Source organism: Mesoplodon densirostris, chromosome 4, assembly GCF_025265405.1.
Source record: "Mesoplodon densirostris isolate mMesDen1 chromosome 4, mMesDen1 primary haplotype, whole genome shotgun sequence".
NCBI lineage: Eukaryota > Metazoa > Chordata > Mammalia > Artiodactyla > Ziphiidae > Mesoplodon > Mesoplodon densirostris.
The window spans coordinates 32284361-32311535 of record NC_082664.1 but is presented as its reverse complement, the minus strand read 5'-3'; the positions used below and the strand labels follow the sequence as shown (position 1 = coordinate 32311535).

Here is a 27175-nt window from a genome sequence, read left to right as displayed (position 1 = left end):
TTTGCCATGGGCTCAATGTTGTGTTTAAAGCTATAGGAAGATATGCTGTTATCTCTTGGAGGACTTAATTGTCTGTATCTTGGAAACATTCAACAGTTCTGAGCACAAAACTCTGGAAAACTTTTAATGACTATTAAGGGGTATTGAGCCAGCCTTCAGTGAACTTGGTATCTAATTTTTTTTTTTTTTTTTTTTTTTTTGCGGTACGCGGGCCTCTCACTGTTGTGGCCTCTCCCGTTGCGGAGCACAGGCTCCAGACACGCAGGCTCAGCGGCCATGGCTCACGGGCCCAGCTACTCTGCAGCATGTGGGATCCTCCCGGACCGGGGCACAAACCCATGTCCCCTGCATCGGCAGGTGGACTCTCAACCACTGTGCCACCAGGGAAGCCCTTGGTATCTAATTTTTAAAAATTTAGTTTATCACTAATCTTTTTCTGAAGAAGTATTTAGGGATATTGTTCCCTTGACTTTTTCCACACTGATGCATTTAGCATCAGAGTTCACTGATATTACTGCAAACAAAGGCATATTTTGTTCTCCTATTCATTCTACTGTTGGCATTTGGGCTTGCAGTTTTCTGTGGTTGTGAAATACAATTGTATTTGTCTCTGAGTGACAGTTCTGGAGACCATAAACTCAGGAGTGAAACTGCTGGCTGGTAGGGTATCCTCATGCTGGACAGTTTTCAAAGTGGTTGTTTCAGTGTATGACTCCCGCCGGAGTCTGAATGTCTCCATTGCTCCTCATCTTTGCCACACACTTGACATTGTCTGACTTCTTAAACTTAGTCAACCTGATAGGTGTGTAAAGGTGCTTTTTATTTGTAATCCCCTAATTACTAAAGAAACAAAGCATCATTTCATGCATTTGAGGAGCTTTTGTATTTCCTTTTATAATTTTTGTCCACTTTTCTGTTGGATTGTCTTTCTTACAAATTTATGAGAGATATATTCTAGATAATATTTTGCTAGTTATGTGTTTTCTAATTTGTAGTTTATCCTTTTCTTTTTTCTTTTTTTTTTTTAACATCTTTATTGGAGTATAGTTGCTTTACAATGGTGTGTTAGTTTCTGCTGTATAACATGGTGAATCAGCTATGCGTATACATATATCCCCGTATCTCCTCCCTCTTGCGTCTCCTTCCTACCCTCCCTATCCCAACCCTCTAGGTGGACACAAAGCACGGAGCTGATCTCCCTGTGCCATACGGCTGCTTCCCACTAGCTAGCTATATTACATTTGGTAGTGTATATATGTCAATGTTACTCGCTCACTTCGTCCCAGCTTACCCTTCCCCCTCCCCGTGTCCTCAAGTCCATTCTCTATGTCTGCATCTTTATTCCTGTCCTGCCCCTAGGTTCTTCAGAACCATTTTTTTTTTTTTGCTTAATAACAAATTTAATCAGTTATACATATACATATGTTCCCATATCCCCTCCCTTTTGCGTCTCCCTCCCACCCTCCCTATCCCACCCCTCCAGGCGGTCACAAAGCACCGAGCTGATCTCCCTGTGCTATGCGGCTGCTTCCCACTAGCTATCTACCTTACGTTTGGTAGTGTATATATGTCCATGCCACTCTTTCACTTTGTCACAGCTTACCCTTCCCCCTCCCCATATCCTCAAGTCCATTCTCTAGTAGATCTGTGTCTTTATTCCTGTCTTGCCCCTATGTTCTTCATGACATTTTTTTTTTCTTAAATTCCATATATATGTGTCAGCATACAGTATTTGTCTTTCTCTTTCTGACTTACTTCACTCTGTATGACAGACTCTAGGTCCATCCACCTCATTACAAATAGCTCAATTTCATTTCTTTTTATGGCTGAGTAATATTCCATTGTATATATGTGCCACATCTTCTTTACCCATTCATCCGATGATGGACACTTAGGTTGTTTCCATCTCCGGGCTATTGTAAATAGGGCTGCTATGAACATTTTGGTACATGTCTCTTTTTGAATTATGGTTTTCTCAGGGTATATGCCCAGTAGTGGGATTGCTGGGTCATATGGTAGCTCTATTTGTAGTTTTTTAAGGAACCTCCATACTGTTCTCCATAGTGGCTGTACCAATTCACATTCCCACCAGCGGTGCAAGAGTGTTCCTTTTTTCCCACACCCTCTCCAGCATTTATTGTTTCTAGATTTTTTGATGATGGCCATTCTGACTGGTGTGAGATGATATCTCATTGTAGTTTTGATTTGCATTTCTCTAATGAGCAAAGATGTTGAGCATCCTTTCATGTGTTTGTTGGCAGTCTGTATATCTTCTGTGGAGAAATGTCTATTTAGGTCTTCTGCCCATTTTTGGATTGGGTTGTTTGTTTTTTTGCTATTGAGCTGCATGAGCTGCTTATAAATTTTGGAGATTAATCCTTTGTCAGTTGCTTCATTTGCAAATATTTTCTCCCATTCTGAGGGTTGTCTTTTGGTCTTGTTTATGGTTTCCTTTGCTGTGCAAAAGCTTTGAAGTTTCATTAGGTCCCATTTGTTTATTTTTGTTTTTATTTCCATTTCTCTAGGAGGCGGGTCAAAAAGGATCTTGCCGTGATTTATGTCATAGAGTGTTCTGACTGTGTTTTCCTCTAAGAGTTTGATAGTGTCTGGTCTTACATTTAGATCTTTAATCCATTTTGAGCTTATTTTTGTGTATGGTGTTAGGGAGTGATCTAATCTCATACTTTTACATGTCCCTATCCAGTTTTCCCAGCACCACTTATTGAAGAGAGTGTCCTTTCTCCACTGTACATTCCTGCCTCCTTTATCAAAGATAAGGTGACCATATGTCCGTGGGTTTATCTCTGGGCTTTCTATCCTGTTCCATTGATCTATCTTTCTGTTTTTGTGCCAGTCCCATACTGTCTTGATTACTGTAGCTTTGTAGTATAGTCTGAAGTCAGGGAGCCTGATTCCTCCAGCTCCATTTTTCGTTCTCAAGATTGCTTTGGCTATTCAGGGTCTTTTGTGTTTCCATACAAATTGTGAAATTTTTTGCTCTAGTTCTGTGAAAAATGCCAGTGGTAGTTTGATAGGGATTGCATTGAATCTGTAGATTGCTTTGGGTAGTATAGTCATTTTCACAGTGTTGATTCTTCCAATCCAAGAACATGGTACATCTCTCCATCTATTTGTATCATCTTTAATTTCTTTCATCAGTGTCTTATAATTTTCTGCATACAGGTCTTTTGTCTCCTTAGGTAGGTTTATTCCTAGATATTTTATTCTTTTTGTTGCAATGGTAAATGGGAGTGTTTTCTTGATTTCACTTTCAGATTTTTCATCATTAGTATATAGGAATGCCAGAGATTTCTGTGCATTAATTTTGTATCCTGCAACTTTACCAAATTCATTGATTAACTCTATTAGTTTTCTGGTAGCATCTTTAGGATTCTCTATGTATAGTATCATGTCATCTGCAAACAGTGACAGCTTTACTTCTTTTCCAATTTGCATTCCTTTTATTTCCTTTTCTTCTCTGATTGCTGTGGCTAAAACTTCCAAAACTATGTTGAATAAGAGTGGTGAGAGTGGGCAACCTTGTCTTGTTCCTGATCTTAGTGGAAATGGTTTCAGTTTTTCACCATTGAGGACGATGTTGGCTGTGGGTTTGTCATATATGGCCTTTATTATGTTGAGGAAAGTTCCCTCTATGCCTACTTTCTGCAGGGTTTTTATCATAAATGGGTGTTGAATTTTGTCGAAAGCTTTCTCTGCATCTATTGAGATGATCATATGGTTTTTCTCCTTCAATTTGTTAATATGGTGTATCATGTTGATTGATTTGCGTATATTGAAGACACAAAGCACGGAGCTGATCTCCCTGTGCCATGCGGCTGCTTCCCACTAGCTAGCTATATTACATTTGGTAGTGTATATATGTCAATGTTACTCGCCCACTTCGTCCCAGCTTACCCTTCCCCCTCCCCATGTCCTCAAGTCCATTCTCTATGTCTGCATCTTTATTCCTGTCCTGCCCCTAGGTTCTTCAGAACCATTTTTTTTTTAAGATTCCATATACATGTGTTAGCATACGGTATTTGTTTTTCTCTTTCAGACTTACTTCACTCTGTATGACAGTCTCTGGGTCCATCCACCTCACTGCAAATAGCTCAGTTTCATTTCTTTTTATGGCTGAGTAATATTCCATTGGATATATGTGCCACATATTCTTTATCCATTCATCTGTCAGTGGATACTTAGGTTGCTTCCTGGCTTTTGTATATAGAGCTGCCGTGAACATTGTGGTACATGACTCTTTTAGTGAACAGAAGTTCTTTATTTTAATACAGAACAAATTTATTATTTTTCTTTATGGTTTTTCTTTCTTATGTTGTTAACATATTCTGAGGCCATAAAATCTACTTCTTTTGTCTACTAAAAGTTTTATAATACTGCCTTTTCCATACAAGTCTTCAGTTAAATTGGAAATGAATTTAATATAAAAAGTGGAAAAGGGGGCTTCCCTGGTGGCGCAGTGGTTGAGAGTCCACCTGCCGATGCAGGAGACACAGGTTCATGCCCCGGTCCAGGAAGATCCCACATGCTGTGGAGTGGCTGGGCCCGTGAGCCATGGCCGCTGGGCCTGTGCGTCCGGAGCCTGTGCTCCGCAACGGGAGAGGCCACAACAGTGAGAGGCCCGCATACTGCAAAAAAAAAAAAAAAAAAAAAAGTGGAATAGGGATTCAATTTAATTTTTCTCCCACGTGGATAAACATATGTGCAAGTACCACTATTAAATAATTCAACCTTTCTGTGTTAATCTACAATTACGGCTATGTTGTAATTGATCGTTGATAGGGCAAGTCCCTCACTACTGTCTTCTTATGGAGTATCTTGATTCTTCTTGGGCCTTTGACTTTTCATGTAAACTTTATATATAATCACTTTATTAAGTTCCTTGAAAAATCCTGTGGATGTAGATGTAGATGTGTGTGTATGTATATATGTGTAAACACATATATACATCTGTCACTCAGTATCTGTGGGGGATTGGTTCCAGGACCCTGCAGATATAAAATCTGAGGATGTTCAAGTCCCTTATGTAAAAATGGCATAATATTTGCATATAACCTTCGCACATCCTCCCTTATACTTTAAATAATCTCTAGATTACTTATAATACCTAATGCAATGTAAATGCTATGTAAATAGTTGTAAATAACATGTAAATGCTATGTAAATAGTTACCAGTGGACAGCAAATTCACATTTTGCTTTTTGGAACTTTGTGGAATCCACCCCTCCCCGATATTTTCCATCCATGTTTGGTTGAATCTGTGGATGTGGAACCCATGGATATGGAGGGCCCAGTGTATTCCCTAGCTCTTTCACTAAGAGTGCCTGAGGGTAGCCCCCAATAACAATAAACACATCTAACACCTGGATCTTGAATTCTTTCTTTCTTTTAATTGAAGTATGATTAATATACAGTTATTATAATTGTTTCATGTGTACAACATAGTGATACATTTACATACTTTATGAATGATAAAGTTCACCATGATAAGTTGCCATCTGTCACCATTTAAAGTTATTACAGTATTATTGACTATATTCCCTATTCTGTACATTGCAGCCCCATGACTGACTTATTTTATAACCAGACATTTGTGCTTCTTGATCCCCTTCACTGATTTTGCCCATCTTCCCACCCCTGTCCTCTCTGGCAACTACCAGTGTGTGTCTGTATCTGTGAATCTGTGTCTGTTTTGTTTCGTTTGTTCATTTATTTTGTTTTTTAGATTCTACATATAAGTGAAATAATACGGTATTTGTCTTTCTCTGGCTGACTTATTTCACTTTGCATAATACCCTCTAGGTCTATCTATGTTGTTGCAAATGGCAAGATTTCATTCTTTATGGATGATTAATATTGCATTGTGTGTGTATGTGTATACCACTTCTTCTTTATCCATTCATCTATTGATGGACAGATGCTTTGGTTGCTTGTATATTTTGGTTATTGTAAATAATGCTGCAGTGAACATAGGGGTGTATATGTCTTTTCAAGTTAGTACTTTTGTTTTCTTCAGGTAATATCCAGAAGTGGAATTGCTAACTTATGTGATAGTTCTATTTTTAATTTTTTGAGGACCCTCCATATTGTTTTCCATAGTGGCTGCACCAATTTACATTTCCACCAACAGTGAGTTAGGGTTTGTTTTTCTCCACATTCTTGCCAACACTTGTTATTTGTTATCTTTTCAATAATAGCCATTCTGACAGGTGTGGGGTGCTATCTCATTGTAATTTCATCTTTTCATGTGTCTGTTGGCCATTTGTATGTTTTCTTTGGAAAAATGTCTGTTCAGGTCCGCTGACCATTTTTAATTGGATTGTTTGTTTTTTGCTATTGGGTTGTATGAATTCTCTCTATATTCTGGATATTAACCCCTTATTGGATATATGATTTGCTAATATCTTCTCTCATTCAGTTGTTGCTGATTTCATTCACTGCAAAAGCTTTTCAGTTTGATGTAGTACATTTGTTTATTTTTGGTTTTGTTGCCCTTGCCCGAGGAGACAGATCCAAAAAAAATATCATGAAGACTGATGTCAAAGGGCTGACTGCCCATGGTTTCTTATAGGAGTTTTATGGTTTCAGGGCTTACATTCAAATCTTTAATCCATTTTGAGTTTATTTTCGTATTTGGTATAATATGGTGATCCGTACTCATTCTTTTGCATGTCCAGTTTTCTCAATATCATTTATTGAAGCAAGGCTGTTTTTTCCCCATGTGTATTCTTGCCTTTTTATCATAGATTTATTGATCATATGTGTATGGGTTTACTTCTGGGCTGTCTCTTCTGTTCCATTGATCTATGTGTCTTATTTTATGCTAATACCTTACTGTTTTGATTACTGTAGCTTTGTATTATAGTTTGAAATCAGAGAGCATGATACCTCCAGCTTTGTTCTTCTTTCTCAAGGTCACTTTGACTAATTGGGGTCTCTTATGATTCCATACAAATTTTAGGATTATTTGTTCCAATTCTGTGAAAAATGCTATTGATATTTTGATAGGGATTGCATTGAATCTGTATGTTGCTTTTGGTAGTTTGGACATTTTTCCTAATACTGATTGTAATACATTTTTTCAGTACTAGTTCTTTCATTCTATGAGAACAGTATATCGTTCTTTTTATTTGTAACATGTTTAATTTCTTTCATCAATATCTTATAGTTTTCAGAGTATAGGTCTTTCACTTCCTTGACTAAATTTATTCCAAGGTATTTTATTCTTTTTGGTGCAATTGTAAATGGGATTGTTTTCTTAATTTCTCTTTCCGATAGTTTGTTATTAGTCTGTAGAAATGCAAGAGACTCCTACATATTAATTTTGTATCCTGCAATTTGCTGAATTCATTTATTCCAGTAGTTTTTGGTGGAGTTTTTAGGGTTTCCTGTATATAGTATCATGTCATCTGCAAATAGTGACAGTTTTACTTCTTCCTTTCTGATTTGGTTGACTTTTATTTCTTTTTCTTATCTAATTGCCGTAGCTGCAACTTCGAATACTTGGTTGAATAAAAGTGGTGAGAGTGGGCATTCTTTTCTTGTTCCTGATTTTAGAGGAAACCTTTCAGCTTTTCACTATTGAGTAGGATGTTAGCTATGAGTTTGACATATATAGCGTTTGTTATATTAAAGTGTGTTCACTCTGTACCTACTTTGTTGAGAACTTTTATTATAAATGGGTGTTGAATTTTGTGAAAATGACTTTTTCTCCATCTACTGAGATGATCATATGATTTTTATCCTTTGTTTTGTTAATGTGGTGTATCATGTTGATTGATTTGTGGATGTTGAACCATTTTTGCATCCCTGGAATAAATACCACTTGATCATGGGGTATGAACCTTTTAAAGTATTGTTGAATTTGCTTTGCTAATGTTTTGTTGAACGTTTTTACATCCTGTTCATCAAGGGTATTGTGTAACTTTTTTTTTTTTTTTTTTTTTTTTGCAGTGTCTTTGTCTGGTTTTTGTATCAGGGTAATGCTTGTCCTGTAGAATGAGTTTGGAAGCTTGCCTTCCTCCTCAATTTTTGGAAAAGTTTGAGAAGGACAGGTTTTAACTCTTCTTTAAATGTTTGGTAGAATTCACCTGTGAAGCCATGGGCTTCTATTTATTGGGAGTTTTTAAAATTACTGATTCAGTCTCATTGCTAGTAACTTAGTCTATTCAGGTTTTCTATTTCTTCCTTGTTTTTAAGAAGATTGTAGTTTTAAAAATTTTATCCATTTCCTCTCGGAAATGATGGCATATAATTGTTTATAGTAGTCTCTTATGATACTTTGTATTTTTGTGGTATCAGCTGTAACATCTCCTCTTTCCTTTCTGATTTTATTTGGGGCCTTTCTCTTTTTTTCTTGATGAGTCTGATTAAAGGCTTGGCAATTTTTTATATTTTCCAGGATTCAGCTCTTGCTTTCATTGATCTTTTCTGTTGTTTTTTTGGTCTCTATTTTATTTATCTCCACTCTGATCTTTATTATTTCCTTCATTTTACAAACTTCGGGCTTTGTTATTTTTTTTCTAGGTCATTTAGGTGTAAGCTTAGATTGTTTATTTGAGACATTTTTCTTGTTTCTTTAGGTAGGCCTATATCACTGTAAACTTCCCTCTTAGAACTGCTTTTGCAGTGTCCCATAGATTTTGGAAGTTTAAACACAAACTTCCAACCTTTCATTTGTCTCAGGGTATTTTCTTATTTCTTCATTGCCCCATTGATTGTTTAGTAGCATGTTGTTTAGTCGCCATGTGTTTGTGTCTTTTCCAGTTTTTTTCTTGTAGTTTATTTCTAGTTTCCCACTGTTGTGGTTGGAAAGGATGCTTGATATGATTTCACTCTTCTTAAAGTTATTGAGACTTCTTTTGTGACCTTTTTCAGCTTCTTTTCCCGTATAGGTTATTATAAAATGTCTTTCATATATTTTCATTTCTAGTTATGGCCTTTCTTTTCTTCTTAAATAAGTCTCTTTAACATTTCTTATAAGGAATATTAAGTGCCTTAGCTTGTGCTTATCTGAGAAACTTTTTATCTGTCCTTGAGTTCTGAATGATAACTTTGCCAGGTAGAGTATTCTTTGTTGTAAGTATTTTCCTTTCAGGACTTTGAATATATCATGCCGCTTTATTCTGGCTTGTAAAGTTTCTGCTGAAAAATCAGCTGATAGACTTACAGGGATTCCCTTATATATAACTAGTTGCTTTTTTCTTGCTGCCTTTAAAATTCTCTCTTTATCTTTAACTTTTGACATTTGAATTATAATGTGTCTTGGTGTTGGTCTATTTAGGTTCATCTTTTTGAGAACTCTCTTTGCTTCTCAGACTTTGATGTCCTTTGCCAGGTTAGGGAAGTTTTCAGCCATTACTTCTTCAGATAAGTTTTTTGTACGTTTCTCTCTTTCTTCTGCTTCTGGGACCTATGTAATATGAATGTTATTATGTTTGATGTTGTCCCAGAGAGCCCTTAAACTACCCTCATTTTAAAAAATTCTTTTCTCTTCTTACTCTTCCATTTGGGTGATTTCTACTACCCTCTTTTCCAGATCACTGATTCATTGTTCTGCATCATCTAATCTGTTGATTTCATCTAGTGTAGTTTCATTTCAGTTACTGTATTCTTCAGCTCTGATTGGTTCTTTTTTATATTTTCTATCTCTTTGTTGAAGTTCTTAACTGTGTTCATACATTCTTCTCCCGAGTTCAGTGAGCATTTTTATGACCACTTCCTTGAACTCTTTATCAGATAGGTATCTCTATTTCATTTAGTTCATTTTCTGAGGTTTATTTTGTTCTTTTGATTGGAACATATTCCTCTGTCTCCTCATTTTGCTTAACTCTTAGCATGTTTTTGTTTTGTTTTGTTTTTTTAATGTATTAGGTAGGTCAGCTGTGTCTCCTCATCTTGAAGGAGAGGTCTTATGTAGAGGGTTTCCTTTGGGACCCAGATGAGCAATCCCTCCTGGTCACCAGAGCCAGGTGCCCCAGAAGACTCCCCCATGTGGGGTGCATGCACCCTCCTATTGTTGTGGTCCTCCAGTTCCTGCAGATGCGCTCTTGGGTGGGTTGGCCCCCAGGCTGGCTTGTTATAAGGCTTGGCTCTGACTGCTGCAGTTGTGCTGGTGGGCAGGGCTGGCCTCCAGGGGTAGGAGCCACTTTGTTGGGGAGGGGTGGTGATCTGGACCAAGGCCACCCACCAGTGTAGAGGGACAGGATCTGCTTTGGGGGGTTCCCATCCCAACAGAGGCCGCCTGTTGGTGTGGTGGGAGAAGAGCCACTTTGGGAGGGTGCTGGCTGGAGCAGGTCCACAGGGGAAAGCTGGGGCTGGGTGAGTGGCGCTAGCAAGATACCTGGCAGATGTCACAAACAGCACCCACCAGTGCCAGGCCAGCTTGGTAGAGGGAGGATAAAATAATTTTTTTAAAAAAAATGACACCCACCAGAACTTCATTCTGGAAGGAAGTTCCAACAGATCCCTGCCCCTTTGGCACTTGCCATAACATCGGTCATTGAATCTCCTTTATGTATGGCCCAGATGCTTTTCAAACTGCCGCCTCTGCCTTGGGACTTGGAGTGAGTGAGTTTGTGCACAGGCCCTTTAGGCATCTTGGTTTCTCATAGCCCTCCAGCTCTCCTGGACATGACCCTGCTGGCTTTCAAACCCAGACATTGTGGGGGCTCATCTCACTGGTGCAGGGCCCCCCTGCTCTTTAGGGAGGACTTCCACATTAGTGATATCCCCCCCTTGCTTGTGGGTTGTCACACTGGGGGTGTGGGTTCTGACTAGACTGTGTCTCTGCCCCTCCTGCCCATCTTGATGTGGTTTTTTCTTAATTTCCTTAGTTGTAGATGAGCTGTTCTGCTAGTCTTCAGGTGGTTCTCAGAGAAAGTTGTTCTACATATAGTTGTAGTTTTGATGTGTCTATGGGAGGAGGTGAGCTCAGGATCTTCCTCCTCTGCCATCTTGATCCCAGCTTGGATCTTGATTTCTAAATACCACTCTAATAAAAGGAACCAGGGCTCCTTGGAGAAATGGTAAGAAAGTACAAAATGAGACTGAAACATACAGTTTTAGAAAATAAGGGAATGCTCAGAAAATGATTAGGTCATGTCAAAATGACCTAGAAGCCATCTTGAAGGGGTTCCCACTGGCCCAGTCTGGGGCTGATTGGGCTACAAAACACATAACGGTAATAATGGATTATAAGAAACCATAATAATAATATATTATAACCCGCTGAATACATGGATGAATAATAAAATGTAAGAATGAATGGATTGATTAATTGAAATCTTGATGAGGAACAGTATATGTACATAGCTTCCAAGTACCTCCCTAAGAAATACTTACTAACTACCAAGAGGAAAAGTGTAAGTAGCTCTACAGTGGAGAAGACTAGCAGATACCACTTTAATCAGTTCATCAATGTGAACATCATCAGTAATAATACAAATGAAAATCGTGTGCCACCTGGTGGGTTGCAATGAGAAGAACACAGCGTTTTTTCTGTAATATTCCTGCCAGTATCTTTGCTCATCATTCATTCTGCTTTTAAATAAATTGGTGCTGAAGTATGACATACATACAGAAAGGTGACAAATCGTATGTGGACAGATCAATAAATTTCAAAAATTGAACTTGTCTATGTAACCAGCACTCAGATCAAGAAATTGAACAGTCTGTCACTCTAAAAGCACCTGTTCTGACTTCAAATTATAATCATTGATGATCAATTTTGCCTGGTTTTGTACTTTATATAAAAGGAATCATATAGCATGTATTTTTGTATATGGCTTCTTTCTCTCAGCATTATATATTCATGTTGTTGCAGGTAGCAAATATTTTCTTCTTTTTCTAACTGCAGCGTTCCATTATATGAATTCATCAGTTATTTTTTTCTTTCTGTTATGGATACACACTGGAGTTCTTTTCAGTTTTGGGTTGTTATGAATTGCACTGCTGTGAACATCCTTGTTCATGTCTTTTGCCACACATGTGTCTGTTTATGTTGGCTATATACCTAGGAATTGAATTGCAGAGTTATAATGTATACATACATTCATCTTCAGTAGATACCGCCAAACAGTTTTTCAGGTGGGCAGTTAACACTCCTACCACAGGTATAAGGGAAGTGCCGTTTGCTCCACACCCTTGTCAACATGGCTTTTAATTTTAGCTATTCCAGTGGGTATGTAGTGGTACCACACTGGGGATTTTAACTTGTGTATCTGATGACTAATGAAGTTGAGCATCTTTCATCTATTTGTTAACTGTTGTCTTTTGTGAGGTCATCATTCATTCTTGCCTTTCATGTCTTCTATCCGGTATCATTTTACTTCTGTGCAAAGGTCATTTCCTTTATAATTTAGTGTGTCAGCTGATGGTAAACTCTCGGTTTTATTTGGCTGAAAATGTTTATTGTTCTAGAAGGAATCGTCTTTAGTTATAGAATTCCAGGTTGATTGTTATCTCTGTTAGATCACTGAAGATAGTAGTCCTTGTCTGGGCTCCATTGTTGCTGATGAGAAATCAAGAGTCATCTTAATTGGTGTTCATTTGTAGGTGATTCTCTTTTCTCTTTGCTGCTCTTAAGATTGCTTTTTATTTAGTGTTCTGCAGTTTTACTCTGATGTCCCTCAGTATTGCTTTTCCCCTTGCTTGTTGTTTGTTGGCCTTTCTGGGTTCAAGGATTGGTGTCATTTACAGTATTGATTCTCTCCATTATCTTTCTCTAGTATTCCTCTTAGGTGAATGTTAGACCTATTCACTGTACCATCTGTGTCTCTTAATGCCACTTTTATGGTTGCATCTCTCTATTTGGGAAGCATTCTAGATGTTTTTTTTTAGATCTGTCTTCCAGCTACTGATCCATTATTCATCCATGTCCAAATGTAATTTATTCACCTGATGAATTTTTTTTTAAAGTGTAGGGATCTTTTTTTGGGGGGGGGACTCTTTCTTTTTTAATATTTATTTATTTATTTGGTTGCGCCGGGTCTTAGTTGTGGCTCGTGGGCTCCTTAGTTGTGGCATGTGAACTCTTAGTTGTGGCATGCATGTGGGATCTAGTTCCCTGACCAGGGATCGAACCTGGGCCCCTGCATTGGGAGCACAGAGTCTTATCCACTGCATCACCAGGGAAGTCCCACTAATTTTTTTCTAAGCTTCTGTTATCATATTTTTAGTTCTAAAATTCTATTCAGTTCTTTTTTCATTTCTTTTTAGTTATTTACAATATTCCATTTGTTCATTACTTTCAAGCTTCTCATTTATACATTTATGTATATATATACCTTAAATAAAAAACTATTAGCTTTAATATTTGGCACAAAGAGAAGAGGGCCTGAAGCCAGGTTTTAGATTAAGATGATTGTAACTCACAATCTCTCATCTCTTCCTTCTTTTCTTTTTTCTCTCTTTCTTTTTTTTATTTTTTACTTTTCATTTTGAAATAATTTTAGACTAAAAAAAAGTTGCAAAAATAGGTAAATTTCTACATACCCTTCACCCACCTTCCCAAAATGCTAATGTCTTATATAACTATAGTAAACTTATCAAAATCAGGAAATTCACATTCATACAGTAATGTTAATTGAGCTACAGACGGTATTCATATTTTGTCACGTATCTCAATAATATTTATGTCTGGACCATGGTCCAGTCTAGGATCCAACACTGCATTTATTCTCTTCTTTAATCTGTGCTGTTTGTCGAATGGTGGTTTTTCTGTTTCCATCAGTCTTCTCTACACTTATTAATTGAAATTCTCTTACAAGAAAGAGCTTGGCTTTCTTGCCCATTTATTTGTGTATTCAGTTACTTATTTTTTATCGATATGGACTCGTGGGTATTTGTTTTATCCTATAAGTTATAATGTATTAGTATAATTTTTTAATTTTTTTGCTCAGATTGTCCCAGATTTGGCCCCTTCAGGTTAGTTCCAGTCCTTTTGATAAATCCATATCTTTTTTGAGCACTCCTTACTTTGTTGTACCACAAAATGCTCTAGGTTCATCTGGTACTTTCGCTTTCCTAGCTTTGCAGCCAGACATTTCTCTAAGTAGTCCTGGTTCCCCTTATTGGAGGATAGTGTTTAGAAGCCAGTATTTGGGTGCTACATGTGCTCATTGCTACAGGGGTATCATTGCTCCTAGTCTTTGTCAGAGGACAGAGCTACACATACCTGCCTCTACAAATATCTATTATCTACTGAAATATATATTAAAAACCATGATATCTCTGATTCCAGTCTGATACCATACAGTTTATTCTGGTCTTTCCCATTCCTTTCTTTGTTTTTTCTCTAGTCTCAGAGTATATAGTCAAGATGCTGGCTTCCAAAGGGGTTAGGTTAGTTCTTTTCTTCTGCACTCAGTTAAGTGTGGTTACTTATACCTTTGTAATGCAGTTCCCTTATTACTGAATGTGTTTCATTTTGAGTTACCTTCACATACTGTCTGATTTTGATTGTTCACCTTTTTATTTTGTTTAACAGTACTATGGTTATAAATGTCAAAACTATGCAAAAAGATATATCTGGAGACCTATCACTCCCCCTCTGTTCTTTGTATTCCATTCTCATTCCCCCAGTTCCCACCTGAATGGTTCCATAATGCCTGTAAGATAAAATTTGAATTTAGTATAATTGACAAGTCCCTCCATCATTTCAGTCTTAGCTTGTCCTTATAACACCATGTTCTGGAAGCCTCAGATTTCCTCTTATTCCTCAAGCCTGACTGGCTCATTCATGCCTCCATGCCTTTGCATATTCTCTCCCTCTGCCTGGAGTAATGCTCTGTTCCTCTTCCTGTCTTGCCCATCTTTTTTTTTTTTTTTTTTTTTTTTTTTTTTTTTTTTTAATTTTTTTTTTTATTTTACAAATTTAATCAGTTATACATATACATATGTTCCCATATCCCCTCCCTTTTGCGTCTCCCTCCCACCCTCCCTATCCCACCCCTCCAGGCGGTCACAAAGAACCGAGCTGATCTCCCTGTGCTATGCGGCTGCTTCCCACTAGCTATCTACCTTACATTTGGTAGTGTATATATGTCCATGCCGCTCTTTCACTTTGTCACAGCTTACCCTTCCCCCTCCCCATATCCTCAAGTCCATGCTCTAGTAGGTCTGTGTCTTTATTCCTGTCTTACCCCTATGTTCTTGATGACATTTTTTTCTTAAATTCCATATATATGTGTCAGCATACAGTATTTGTCTTTCTCTTTCTGACTTACTTCACTCTGTATGACAGACTCTAGGTCCATCCACCTCATTACAAATAGCTCAATTTCATTTCTTTTTATGGCTGAGTAATATTCCATTGTATATATGTGCCACATCTTCTTTATCCATTCATCCGATGATGGACACTTAGGTTGTTTCCATCTCCGGGCTATTGTAAATAGGGCTGCTATGAACATTTTGGTACATGTCTCTTTTTGAATTATGGTTTTCTCAGGATATATGCCCAGTAGTGGGATTGCTGGGTCATATGGTAGTTCTATTTGTAGTTTTTTAAGGAACCTCCATACTGTTCTCCATAGTGGCTGTACCAATTCACATTCCCACCAGCAGTGCAAGAGTGTTCCCTTTTTTCCACACCCTCTCCAGCATTTATTGTTTCTAGATTTTTTGATGATGGCCATTCTGACTGGTGTGAGATGATATCTCATTGTAGTTTTGATTTGCATTTCTCTAATGAGTAAAGATGTTGAGCATCCTTTCATGTGTTTGTTGGCTGTCTGTATATCTTCTGTGGAGAAATGTCTATTTAGGTCTTCTGCCCATTTTTGGATTGGGTTGTTTGTTTTTTTGCTATTGAGCTGCATGAGCTGCTTATAAATTTTGGAGATTAATCCTTTGTCAGTTGCTTCATTTGCAAATATTTTCTCCCATTCTGAGGGTTGTCTTTTGGTCTTGTTTATGGTTTCCTTTGCTGTGCAAAAGCTTTGAAGTTTCATTAGGTCCCATGTGTTTATTTTTGTCTTTATTTCCATTTCTCTAGGAGGTGGGTCAAAAAGGATCTTGCTGTGATTTATGTCATAGAGTGTTCTGCCTATGTTTTCCTCTAGGAGTTTGATAGTGTCTGGCCTTACATTTAGGTCTTTAATCCATTTTGAGCTTATTTTTGTGTATGGTGTTAGAGAGTGATCTAATCTCATACTTTTACATGTCCCTGTCCAGTTTTCCCAGCACCACTTATTGAAGAGACTGTCCTTTCTCCACTGTACATTCCTGCCTCCTTTATCAAAGATAAGGTGACCATATGTCCGTGGGTTTATCTCTGGGCTTTCTATCCTGTTCCATTGATCTATCTTTCTGTTTTTGTGCCAGTACCATACTGTCTTGATTACTGTAGCTTTGTAGTATAGTCTGAAGTCAGGGAGCCTGATTCCTCCAGCTCCGTTTTTCATTCTCAAGATTGCTTTGGCTATTCGGGGTCTTTTGTGTTTCCATACAAATTGTGAAATTTTTTGTTCTAGTTCTGTGAAAAATGCCATTGGTAGTTTGATAGGTATTGCATTGAATCTGTAGATTGCTTTGGGTAGTAGAGTCATTTTCACAATGTTGATTCTTCCAATCCAAGAACATGGTACATCTCTCCATCTATTTGTATCATCTTTAATTTCTTTCATCAGTGTCTTATAATTTTCTGCATACAGGTCTTTTGTCTCCTTAGGTAGGTTTATTCCTAGATATTTTATTCTTTTTGTTGCAATGGTAAATGGGAGTGTTTCCTTGATTTCACTTTCAGATTTTTCATCATTAGTATATAGGAATGCCAGAGATTTCTGTGCATTAATTTTGTATCCTGCAACTTTACCAAATTCATTGATTAGCTGTAGTAGTTTTCTGGTAGCATCTTTAGGATTCTCTATGTATAGTATCATGTCATCTGCAAACAGTGACAGCTTTACTTCTTCTTTTCCCATTTGGATTCCTTTTATTTCCTTTTCTTCTCTGATTGCTGTGGCTAAAACTTCCAAAACTATGTTGAATAAGAGTGGTGAGAGTGGGCAACCTTGTCTTGTTCCTGATCTTAGTGGAAATGGTTTCAGTTTTTCACCATTGAGGACGATGCTGGCTGTGGGTTTGTCATATATGGCCTTTATTATGTTGAGGAAAGTTCCCTCTATGCCTACTTTCTGCAGGGTTTTTATCATAAATGGGTGTTGAATTTTGTCAAAAGCTTTCTCTGCATCTATTGAGATGATCATATGGTTTTTCTCCTTCATCTTGTTAATATGGTGTATCACATTGATTGATTTGCGTATATTGAAGAATCCTTGCATTCCTGGAATAAACCCCACTTGATCATGGTGTATGATCCTTTTAATGTGCTGTTGGATTCTGTTTGCTAGTATTTTGTTGAGGATTTTTGCATCTATGTTCATCAGTGATATTGGCCTGTAGTTTTCTTTCTTTGTGACATCCTTGTCTGGTTTTGGTATCAAGGTGATGGTGGCCTCGTAGAATGAGTTTGGGAGTGTTCCTCCCTCTGCTATATTTTGGAAGAGTTTGAGAAGGATAGGTGTTAGCTCTTCTCTAAATGCTTGATAGAATTCGCCTGTGAAGCCATCTGGTCCTGGGCTTTTGTTTGTTGGAAGATTTTTAATCACAGTTTCAATTTCAGTGCTTGTGATTGGTCTGTTCATATTTTCTATTTCTTCCTGATTCAGTCTTGGCAGGTTGTGCATTTCTAAGAATTTGTCCATTTCTTCCAGGTTGTCCATTTTATTGGCATAGAGTTGCTTATAGTAATCTCTCATGATCTTTTGTATTTCTGCAGTGTCAGTTGTTACTTCTCCTTTTTCATTTCTAATTCTATTGATTTGAGTCTTCTCCCTTTTTTTCTTGATGAGTCTGGCTAATGGTTTATCAATTTTGTTTATCTTCTCAAAGAACCAGCTTTTAGTTTTATTGATCTTTGCTATCGTTTCCTTCATTTCTTTTTCATTTATTTCTGATCTGATTTTTATGATTTCTTTCCTTCTGCTAACTTTGGGATGTTTTTGTTCTTCTTTCTCTAATTGCTTTAGGTGCAAGGTTAGGTTGTTTATTCGAGATATTTCCTGTTTCTTAAGGTGGGATTGTATTGCCATAAACTTCCCTCTTAGAACTGCTTTTGCTGCATCCCATAGGTTTTGGGTCGTCGTGTCTCCATTGTCATTTGTTTCTAGGTATTTTTTAATTTCCTCTTTGATTTCTTCAGTGATCACTTCGTTATTAAGTAGTGTATTGTTTAGCCTCCATGTGTTTGTATGTTTTACAGCTCTTTTCCTGTAATTGATATCTAGTCTCATAGCATTGTGGTCGGAAAAGATACTTGATACAATTTCAATTTTCTTAAATTTACCAAGGCTTGATTTGTGACCCAAGATATGATCTATCCTGGAGAATGTTCCATGAGCACTTGAGAAAAATGTGTATTCTGTTGTTTTTGGATGGAATGTCCTATAAATATCAATTAAGTCCATCTTGTTTAATGTATCATTTAAAGCTTGTGTTTCCTTATTTATTTTCATTTTGGATGACCTGTCCATTGGTGAAAGTGGGGTGTTAAAGTCCCCTACTATGATTGTGTTACTGTCGATTTCTCCTTTTATGGCTGTTAATATTTCCCTTATGTATTGAGGTGCTCCTATGTTTGGTGCATAAATATTTACAATTGTTATATCTTCTTCTTGGATTGATCCCTTGATCATTATGTAGTGTCCTTCTTTGTCTCTTCTAGTAGTCTTTATTTTAAAGTCTATTTTGTCTGATATGAGAATTGCTACTCCAGCTTTCTTTTGGTTTCCATTTGCATGGAATATCTTTTTCCATCCCCTTACTTTCAGTCTGTATGTATCTCTAGGTCTGAAGTGGGTCTCTTGTAGACAGCATATATATGGGTCTTGTTTTTGTATCCATTCAGCCAGTCTGTGTCTTTTGGTGGGAGCATTTAGTCCATTTACATTTAAGGTAATTATTGATATGTATGTTCCTATTCCCATTTTCTTAATTGTTTTGGGTTCGTTATTGTAGTTCTTTTCCTTCTGTTATGTTTCTTGCCTAGAGAAGTTCCTGTAGCATTTGTTGTAAAGCTGGTTTGGTGGTGCTGAACTCTCTCAGCTTTTGCTTGTCTGTAAAGGTTTTAATTTCTCCATCAAATCTGAATGAGATCCTTGCTGGGTAGAGTAATCTTGGTTGCAGGTTTTTCTCCTTCATCACTTTAAGTATGTCCTGCCACTCCCTTCTGGCTTGTAGAGTTTCTGCTGAGAGATCAGCTGTTATCCTGATGGGGATTCCCTTGTGTGTTATTTGTTGTTTTTGCCTTGCTGCTTTTAATATGATTTCTTTGTGTTTAATTTTTGACAGTTTGATTAATATGTGTCTTGGTGTATTTCTCCTTGGATTTATTCTGTATGGGACTCTCTGTGCCTCCTGGACTTGATTAACTATTTCCTTTCCCATATTAGGGAAGTTTTCAACTATAATCTCTTCAAATATTTTCTCAGTCCCTTTCTTTTTCTCTTCTTCTTCTGGAACCCCTATAATTCGAATGTTGGTGCGTTTAATGTTGTCCCAGAGGTCTCTGAGACTGTCCTCTGTTCTTTTCATTCTTTTTTCTTTATTTTGCTGTGCAGCAGTTATTTCCACTATTTTATCTTCCACCTCACTTATCCGTTCTTCTGCCTCAGTTATTCTGCTATTGATCCCATCTAGAGTATTTTTTATTTCATTTATTGTGTTTTTAATCGATGCTTGATTCGTCTTTAGTTCTTCTAGGTCCTTGTTAACTGTTTCTTGCATTTTGTCTATTCTATTTCCAAGATTTTGGATCATCTTTACCATCATTATTCTGAATTCTTTTTCAGATAGACTGCCTATTACCTCTTCATTTGTTAGGTCTGGTGGGTTTTTATCTTGCTCCTTCTCCTGCTGTGTGTTTTTCTGTCTTCTCATTTTGCTTATGTTACTGTGTTTGGGGTCTCCTCTTTGCAGGCTGCAGGTTCGTAGTTCCCGTTGTTTTTGGTGTCTGTCCCCAGTGGCTAAGGTTGGTTTAGTGGGTTGTGTAGGCTTCTTGGTGGAGGGGACTACTGCCTGTGTTCTGGTGGATGAGGCTGGATCTTGTCTTTCTGGTGGGCAGGTCCACGTCTGGTGGTGTGTTTTAGGGTGTTTGCGGACTTTTTATGATTTGAGGCAGCCTCTCTTTTAATGGGTGGTGTTGTGTTCCTGTCTTGCTAGTTGTTTGGCATAGGGTGTCCAGCACTGTAGCTTGCTGGTCGTTGAGTGAAGCTGGGTGCTGGTGTTGAGATGGAGATCTCTGGAAGATTTTCGCCGTTTGATATTATGTGGAGCTGGGAGGTCTCTTGTGGACCAGTGTCCTGAAGTTCGCTCTCCCACCTCAGAGGCACAGCACTGACTCCTGGCTCCTCAATTTGGGATGATTTGTTGTCTATTCATGTATTCCACAGATGCAGGGTACATGAAGTTGATTGTGGAGCTTTAATCCGCTGCTTCTGAGGCTGCTGGGAGAGGTTTCCCTTTCTCTTCTTTGTTCTCACAGCTCCTGGGTCTCAGCTTTGGATTTGGCCCCGCCTCTGCGTGTAGGTCGCCGGAGGGCGTCTGTTCTTCGCTCAGACAGGACAGGGTTAAAGGAGCAGCCTCTTCGGGGACTCTGGCTCACTCAGGCCGGGCGGGAGGGAGGGGCACGGAGTGCGGGGCGAGCCTGCAGCGGCAGAGGTCGGCGTGACGTTGCACCAGCCCGAGGCGCGCCGTGCGTTCTCCCAGGGAAGCCGCCCCTGGATCCCGGGACCCCGGCAGTGGCAGGCTGCACAGTCTCCCGGAAGGGCGGTGTGGACAGTGACCTGCGCTCGCACACAGGCTTCTTGGCGGCGGCAGCAGCAGCCCCAGCGTCCCACTCCCGTCTCTGGGCTCCGCGCTTTCAGCCGCGACTCGCGCCCGTCTCTGGAGCTCCTTTACGCGGCGCTCTTAATCCCCTCTCCTCGCGCACCAGGAAACCAAGAGGGAAGAAAAAGTCTCCTGCCTCTTCGGCAGCTCCAGAGTTTTCCCGGACTCCCTCCCGGCTAGCTGTGGCACATTAGCCCCCTTCAGGCTGAGTTCTCGCCGCCAGTCCCAGTCCTCTCCCTGCGCTCTGACCGAAGCCCGAGCCTCAGCTCCAGCGCCGCCCGCCCTGGCGGGGGAGCAGACAAGCCTCTCGGGCTGGTGAGTGCCGCTCGGCACCGCTCCTCTGTGCGGGAATCTCTCTGCTTTGCCCTACCCAGGTATGTGGGGGGTTTCTTGCCTTTTGGGAGGTCTGGGGTCTTCTGCCAGCGTTCAGTAGGTGTTCTGTAGGAGTTGTTGCATGTGTAGCTGTATTTCTGGTGTATCTGTGGGGAGGAAGGTGATCTCCGCGTCTTACTCTTCCGCCATCTTACCCGGAAGTTCTTGCCCATCTTTAATCATTCAAAACCCATTTCAGGGCTTCCCTGGTGGCGCAGTGGTTGAGAGTCCGCCTGCCGATGCAGGGGACACAGGTTCATGCCCTGGTCCAGGAAGATCCCACATGCCGCGGAGTGGCTGGGCCCGTGAGCCATGGCCGCTGAGTCTGCGTGTCCAGAGCCTGTGCTCCGCAACGGGAGAGGCCACAACAGTGAGAGGCCCATGTATCACAAAAAACAAAAACAAAAACAAAAACCCATTTCAACTCTTACCTACTAGGTAAAGACTTCCTTTCCTCACCCATCTCTCCCCATTTGCATTTCACTCCTCCATTTAGTAATTCTCTTCTGTTAATTCATAGCTCTATAGCACTTGTAAATATCGTGTAACTTTTGTGACATTTGATTTAAATTATTGATGCATAGGCTTTTCATTTTCTTTATAACTGTGAGCTTCTTAAAGACAGGAAATTTGTCCTTGGATTCCTAGCATCTAGTTCAGTTTCTTGCATTTATCAGTTATACAGTGAATACAGTATAGTGAGTGGATGTCAGTTCTTTTCACTTTCTTTACTCTTTCTCTTTTTATTTCACTCAAGATGTAAGCCCATATTAATAGAATGTGGTGCCCGTGATCTTGTTATCTTTGGCATTTTTGTATTTTCTGCCTCTCCTCACGTATTTGGGCACAACCTTGGTAATTTAATGGCTTCCTGTGATCCCTGGGAAGTCACAATATCTAATTAAATTTTCAGACACAGTATAGAGGAATGAGGTGAAACCAGGGTATAGAAATTGTTTAAAATACGCAGACCTAAAAAGTCAAGACTATATTATCTGTCCGATTTGCCTTTTCATTTGAAAAGTTGAAGCTTGCTGCCCGTTTAACCTGTTAGATTGGAAGAAATTGTTGTACTGGAAACAAAATCCCTTCAACGGTCTTTCAGGAGCACTAGTCAGCTTTTAAAATATCATTATTATTGTCCAAAAGACAAGTTTAGTAACCTTCCACATTGTGTTTCTAAGCTGCTTACTTTACTTTCTATTCTGTGTAGATTATTCAGCAGATTATGTTAAAATGTAGAGGCTTATTTCCACCAGTCTCTTCATGCACCATCTGTTACTTCCCTCTCTCCTTCTGTATTGCATTCTCTTCCTGCCACTCCTGTGTGTTCTATTTAAATCATAGCTCATTCTCCAAAGTCTTACCTGCTACTCAGCTCAGAGGTTTAGTTGTAATATAGACGTCACACTAAGCAAAGGGGCGGGGGTGTTGTTTCTCGACCGCGTTTAGCAAGGGTACAAAGCTACAGCTACTGCATCGAGTGTCTGATGTCCGGGGCTAGTGAGCTTTGAGAAATCATTCACTTATATTACTGGCCCGTATTCTTTATTTATACAAATTGAAAATATATCACTTTTTTATTCAAGTGTTACACATGTAGAGACAAATGTGTCATAAAGAAGCACTTTGATGAATTTTCCTAATTGAGTATAACCGGAAAACCACCATTCAAACCAGGGAACCCAGTATTACTAGCCTGCCAGAATTCTTCCTTCCCCCCAGGCTTTACTGCCCCCTCTAAAAGATAACTACTATCCTGATTTACATAGTTTTACCTACTTTTGAACTTTATAAAATAAAATCATACGGTACATTCTGTCATGTGTCTGGCTTCTTTGTCTCGACATTAAGTTTGTGAGATTCTTCTGTGTTGTTGAATCACTTATGGTTCATTTATGTTCATTACTATGTAGCAGGCAAACTGCCTGTTTTTGTAAATAAAGTTTTATTGGAGCACAGCCACACCCATTCATTTACATATTGTCTGTGGTTACTTTTGCACTCCAAAGGCAGAGTTGAATAGTTGTAACAGGGCACAGAGACCATTTGGCCTGCAAACCCTAAAATATTTACTATCTGGCCCTTTGCAGAAAAAATTGATTGACCCCCTGCTGTATAGTGTTCATTATATGAATATTCCACAATTTATTTGTTACTGAGTTTTGTCTATTGCAATTAATGCTTCGTTAAATATATGTGTCTTTAGGATCTATGTATATGCATTCTTACAAGGTATTTCCCCAGGAGTGGAATTGCTAGGCCACAGTTTATGTTCTGCTTTATTAGATATTGCTTTTCCAGTTCACACTCCCACAGCAGCATATGAGAGTTGAATTGCTCCACATCCTAAGACCTGGTATTGTCAGATATTTGCATAGGAGCCATTTGGATGAGTATATAATTTTATCTCATTTGTGGTTTTTAATTTGTATTTCCATGGTAATGAATGATGTTGAACACCTTTTCACATGTTTTTTGGCCATTTTTGATATCCTGTTTGGGTGACCTGTCTTTTTCTTATTTTGTCGGAGTTTTTTATATTCTAATGAGTCCTTTGCTGGATTTATGTATTGCAAATATCATCTTCTTTTCTGAGACATGCACTTCTATTCTTTTAATAGTGCTTTTGTTTTATTTTATTTTTATGAACATGAAGGGGATCAGAATATAGCACCCCAAAATATGCCACTTTGGCATGAAAATTATTTTGGACTGAAGGAAGTCTAAAAACATCAGACACAGGAAGAGCTTTTTGCTCTCCCCCATTCTTCCAGAAAGCAGGGCATAAATTTCCATTTGTAAATTTTCCATTTGTAAATTTCCATTTGTAAAGCAGGGCATAAATTTGGGGTGTAAGCAGGGCACCCCATCTGCCATACCAGGAAGAAGAGAATGACACTTGAGTCTATGTAACAAATCTTACTAAACAATTCTTATCCACCATACATTTCCTAGTCACCTTCCCACAATTTATCATCCTTAGGAGCCTAACCCCCTTTTTTCCTTTGTTTAGTCACTTCTCCGCTATTTATTGCCCTTTGTTAAAATGGTATAAGCCCCTGGATCTAACTGCCACTTTAGGTTTTCATTGTTCCATGGCATCTCCATGCATGTAAAAACATTAACATCAATAAAGAAATGTATGCCTTTTCTCTTATTAATTTGTCTTTGTCAGTTTAATTTGCAAGTCCCAGGAATTGAATACAAGAGGGTAGAAGAAAAGTTTTTTCTTCTTCTGAAGACCATAACTAATGCCAACAACATGGCTGAATCTTACATACACTGAGGAAAGTGAAGTTAGACATGGTATTTGTAGATAGATGGGCAGTAACTATCCTCAGCTTTGCCAAGGCACACCATCCCCAGGAAACACCAAGCATCCATGGTTAGAGTTTTACGTTTTTAAACTCCTTCTGAATTAAAGAGTGTGACTTGCCATATTGTTATTTGTCCTGAGGTCTGGATAGGGACAGACCTTTCTCTTTTGAATATTAAAAGACATTCCAGTGTCTTAGAGTCCCCAGTTCTTTGGCTGTGTTTCTTTAGCATTTCAAGGTATGCTGAATATTCAAAGATTTTATTAAGATGCAGTGTCAAATATTTGAATCAGATATTTCCATTTTTATCTGAGGACTGTTTCCTCAGATCTCTGAGTTTAAGAATTTAGAAATTGAAGGTGATTTATCTAGCTTTAAGTTGTGTTGAACTCAGTAGGTTGGATGTGTGTTGTAGGGGTTAGATGACATGGTTTTTGAGGTCCGTTTAATAATTGCTTTTGTTTCTGTTTTATAAATAGCAGTCCAGGGCAGTTTTACTTGCTTAAAATGTATTTTCTTTGTTTGGTGGTGGTCAGATCTACAAAAGACGCAGATAATTTTAACTTGAAGATAGAAGAATTTTTATACTACAGATAATTTTTCTCATTTTTAATTTAACTTCAGCTGCTTACTTTAAAAAGGCTGGTTTACTTCTTTCGGGGAAAAAATAAGACTTGTCAAAGTTATGCAACTGTTTTTAATGAAATTTCTTCTGTACTTAACTATTTTTATTCTTTTTTTTCAGGTTATACATTGTTAATGTGGATGCTATTATCTAAATTTCTGTAGCTATGGCACAAGAATATAGTAAGTACTATACCATACTTCCTATGACCTACGTGCTTTATAAAGTGTTAATTTTCTGTCTTTAAATTTCTCATTGGAGCAGTGGAGGTATAGGAACAGAGTTTTAAAAAATCTCCTTTTCTCGGGAGTCCCCTGGCAGTCCAGTGGTTAGGACTCAGCGTTTTCACTGCCGTGGACCTGGGTTCAATCTCTGCTTGGGAAACTAAGGTCCTGTAAGGAGCGCGTGCGGCCAAAAAAAATCTGCTTTTCTCAAAGGAAGTAATTCATTTGGTCATCTGATTTTTGTGTCTCTAGCTTTATATATGCACAAATATATCACAGTTATGATTTATTTAATCTGATAAACACAGAATGGCTCAGGCCTTTCCCTGTAAATGCTAGTGAGTAGACATTAGGATTGAATCCATATTATGCATCTCATCTACCTTTCCCCAGAAGCCCCACCATGTTATGGGGTTGAGGAGCTGACCACAGCTCCAGGGTGGGCCCTGATGAGGGGCAGTCCCATCCCTGCTGTGTCCACGCATGATTAACTCACTGGGGAGGAGGCATCAGCCAGTGTTGGGCATTAACTGGCCAGCGGCCTGGCTTCAAGAATGGTTCTCTAATCCTGCTCTAGCCAAGGAGACTCCAAAGTAGGTTTGCCAGGAGCTTCTGGCAGAAGTCTTCTCATACTTCAAACAGAGCTACGGGAAGAGCCTGCCTCTGCCTCTCTTCTTCTGGATGTTGTTTTGCGCTGGTGTGAGGTCTGGTGTGGCTCCAGGCCGAGCAGGAAGTCACACAGAGTGGAGGACAGAGGAACCAGCCTTGAAGGCAGTTTCTCCTCCAGAAATCCAAGCATGTGAGCCAGTAACATTTCCTTTTTGTGTAAGCCAGTTTGAGTTGGGAGCCAAAGCATCCTAGGTGATTGACTTCATCTCCATTTGTTTTTAGTACTCCATTAGTTTCTCCCTGGGGAATGTGGGAGCAATTGCAAAGGGAGGCAAACTCATACTGTTAAACAAATCTGACAGGATGTGTTGCTGTTGAGGGCACCCTCTTCATTCTGAACAATTCACAGCCAGTGATTTTATATTCAAAGACGTGAGAATGAAACACATTGCTTTCCGATTCTGTCTTTTCTTTTCCTGGAGGTTTTGCCTTTTAATCAACCCACTTGGGCTGTGAACGCTGAAAAGGGTCTTAGACTGCTGACCTGAAAACCATCCTCTTGTATAGGTATATATTTAACAGTGTGGAGCTGTCCCTTGTGTTTTCTTAGAACAGTCTATACCAGACTTCTAATTCCTTGTTAGCTTTTGTTCTTCAAAAATTACTGTGAATACTCAAATACAGAAACTGCATAAGGGATGATATAACAGATATTTATTATGTGTCCTGCTACAACACTCTAGACAAATAGAATGTTTACCAATTCTATGGAACAGTTAAAGACCTACGGCCATCCTCCCTCATTGCAGTATCCTTTCTCCGCCTCTGAGGAAGCTCTGTCCTGGTTTTGATCTCTGTTCTTCTCATGCATTTGTTTGTGCTTTTACCACGTATGTGTAGGATGATTTTTGTATGCTTTTGCACTTCAGGTAAACATAGATACTGTGTGTGTATTTGTTGTTTAAGATCACAAAGAAGTTGAGAAGAAATTCCGGATCACAGAAAGAAGCTATAAATGTGTTCTCAGATACTTGTCCGAAGATCTGTTACTAGGCATCTTGGTGATCGTAATGAAATGTGTTAGATTTTCAGTGGCTGATGAGTTTCATCAACATGCT

The 27175-nt window shown here is 38.8% G+C and overlaps 1 long non-coding RNA gene across 2 annotated transcripts in view; it reads left to right on the top strand.

The window, feature by feature from the left end:
- Positions 1-25364, top strand: part of LOC132487953 (uncharacterized) — a 195735-nt gene extending 170371 nt beyond the window's left edge. For both annotated transcript variants that reach the window (XR_009531715.1, XR_009531714.1), the window contains exon 5: positions 25345-25364. This is a non-coding gene — a long non-coding RNA (uncharacterized LOC132487953). The remainder of the gene's footprint in view (positions 1-25344) is intronic.
- The last annotated feature ends 1811 nt before the right edge of the window (positions 25365-27175 follow it).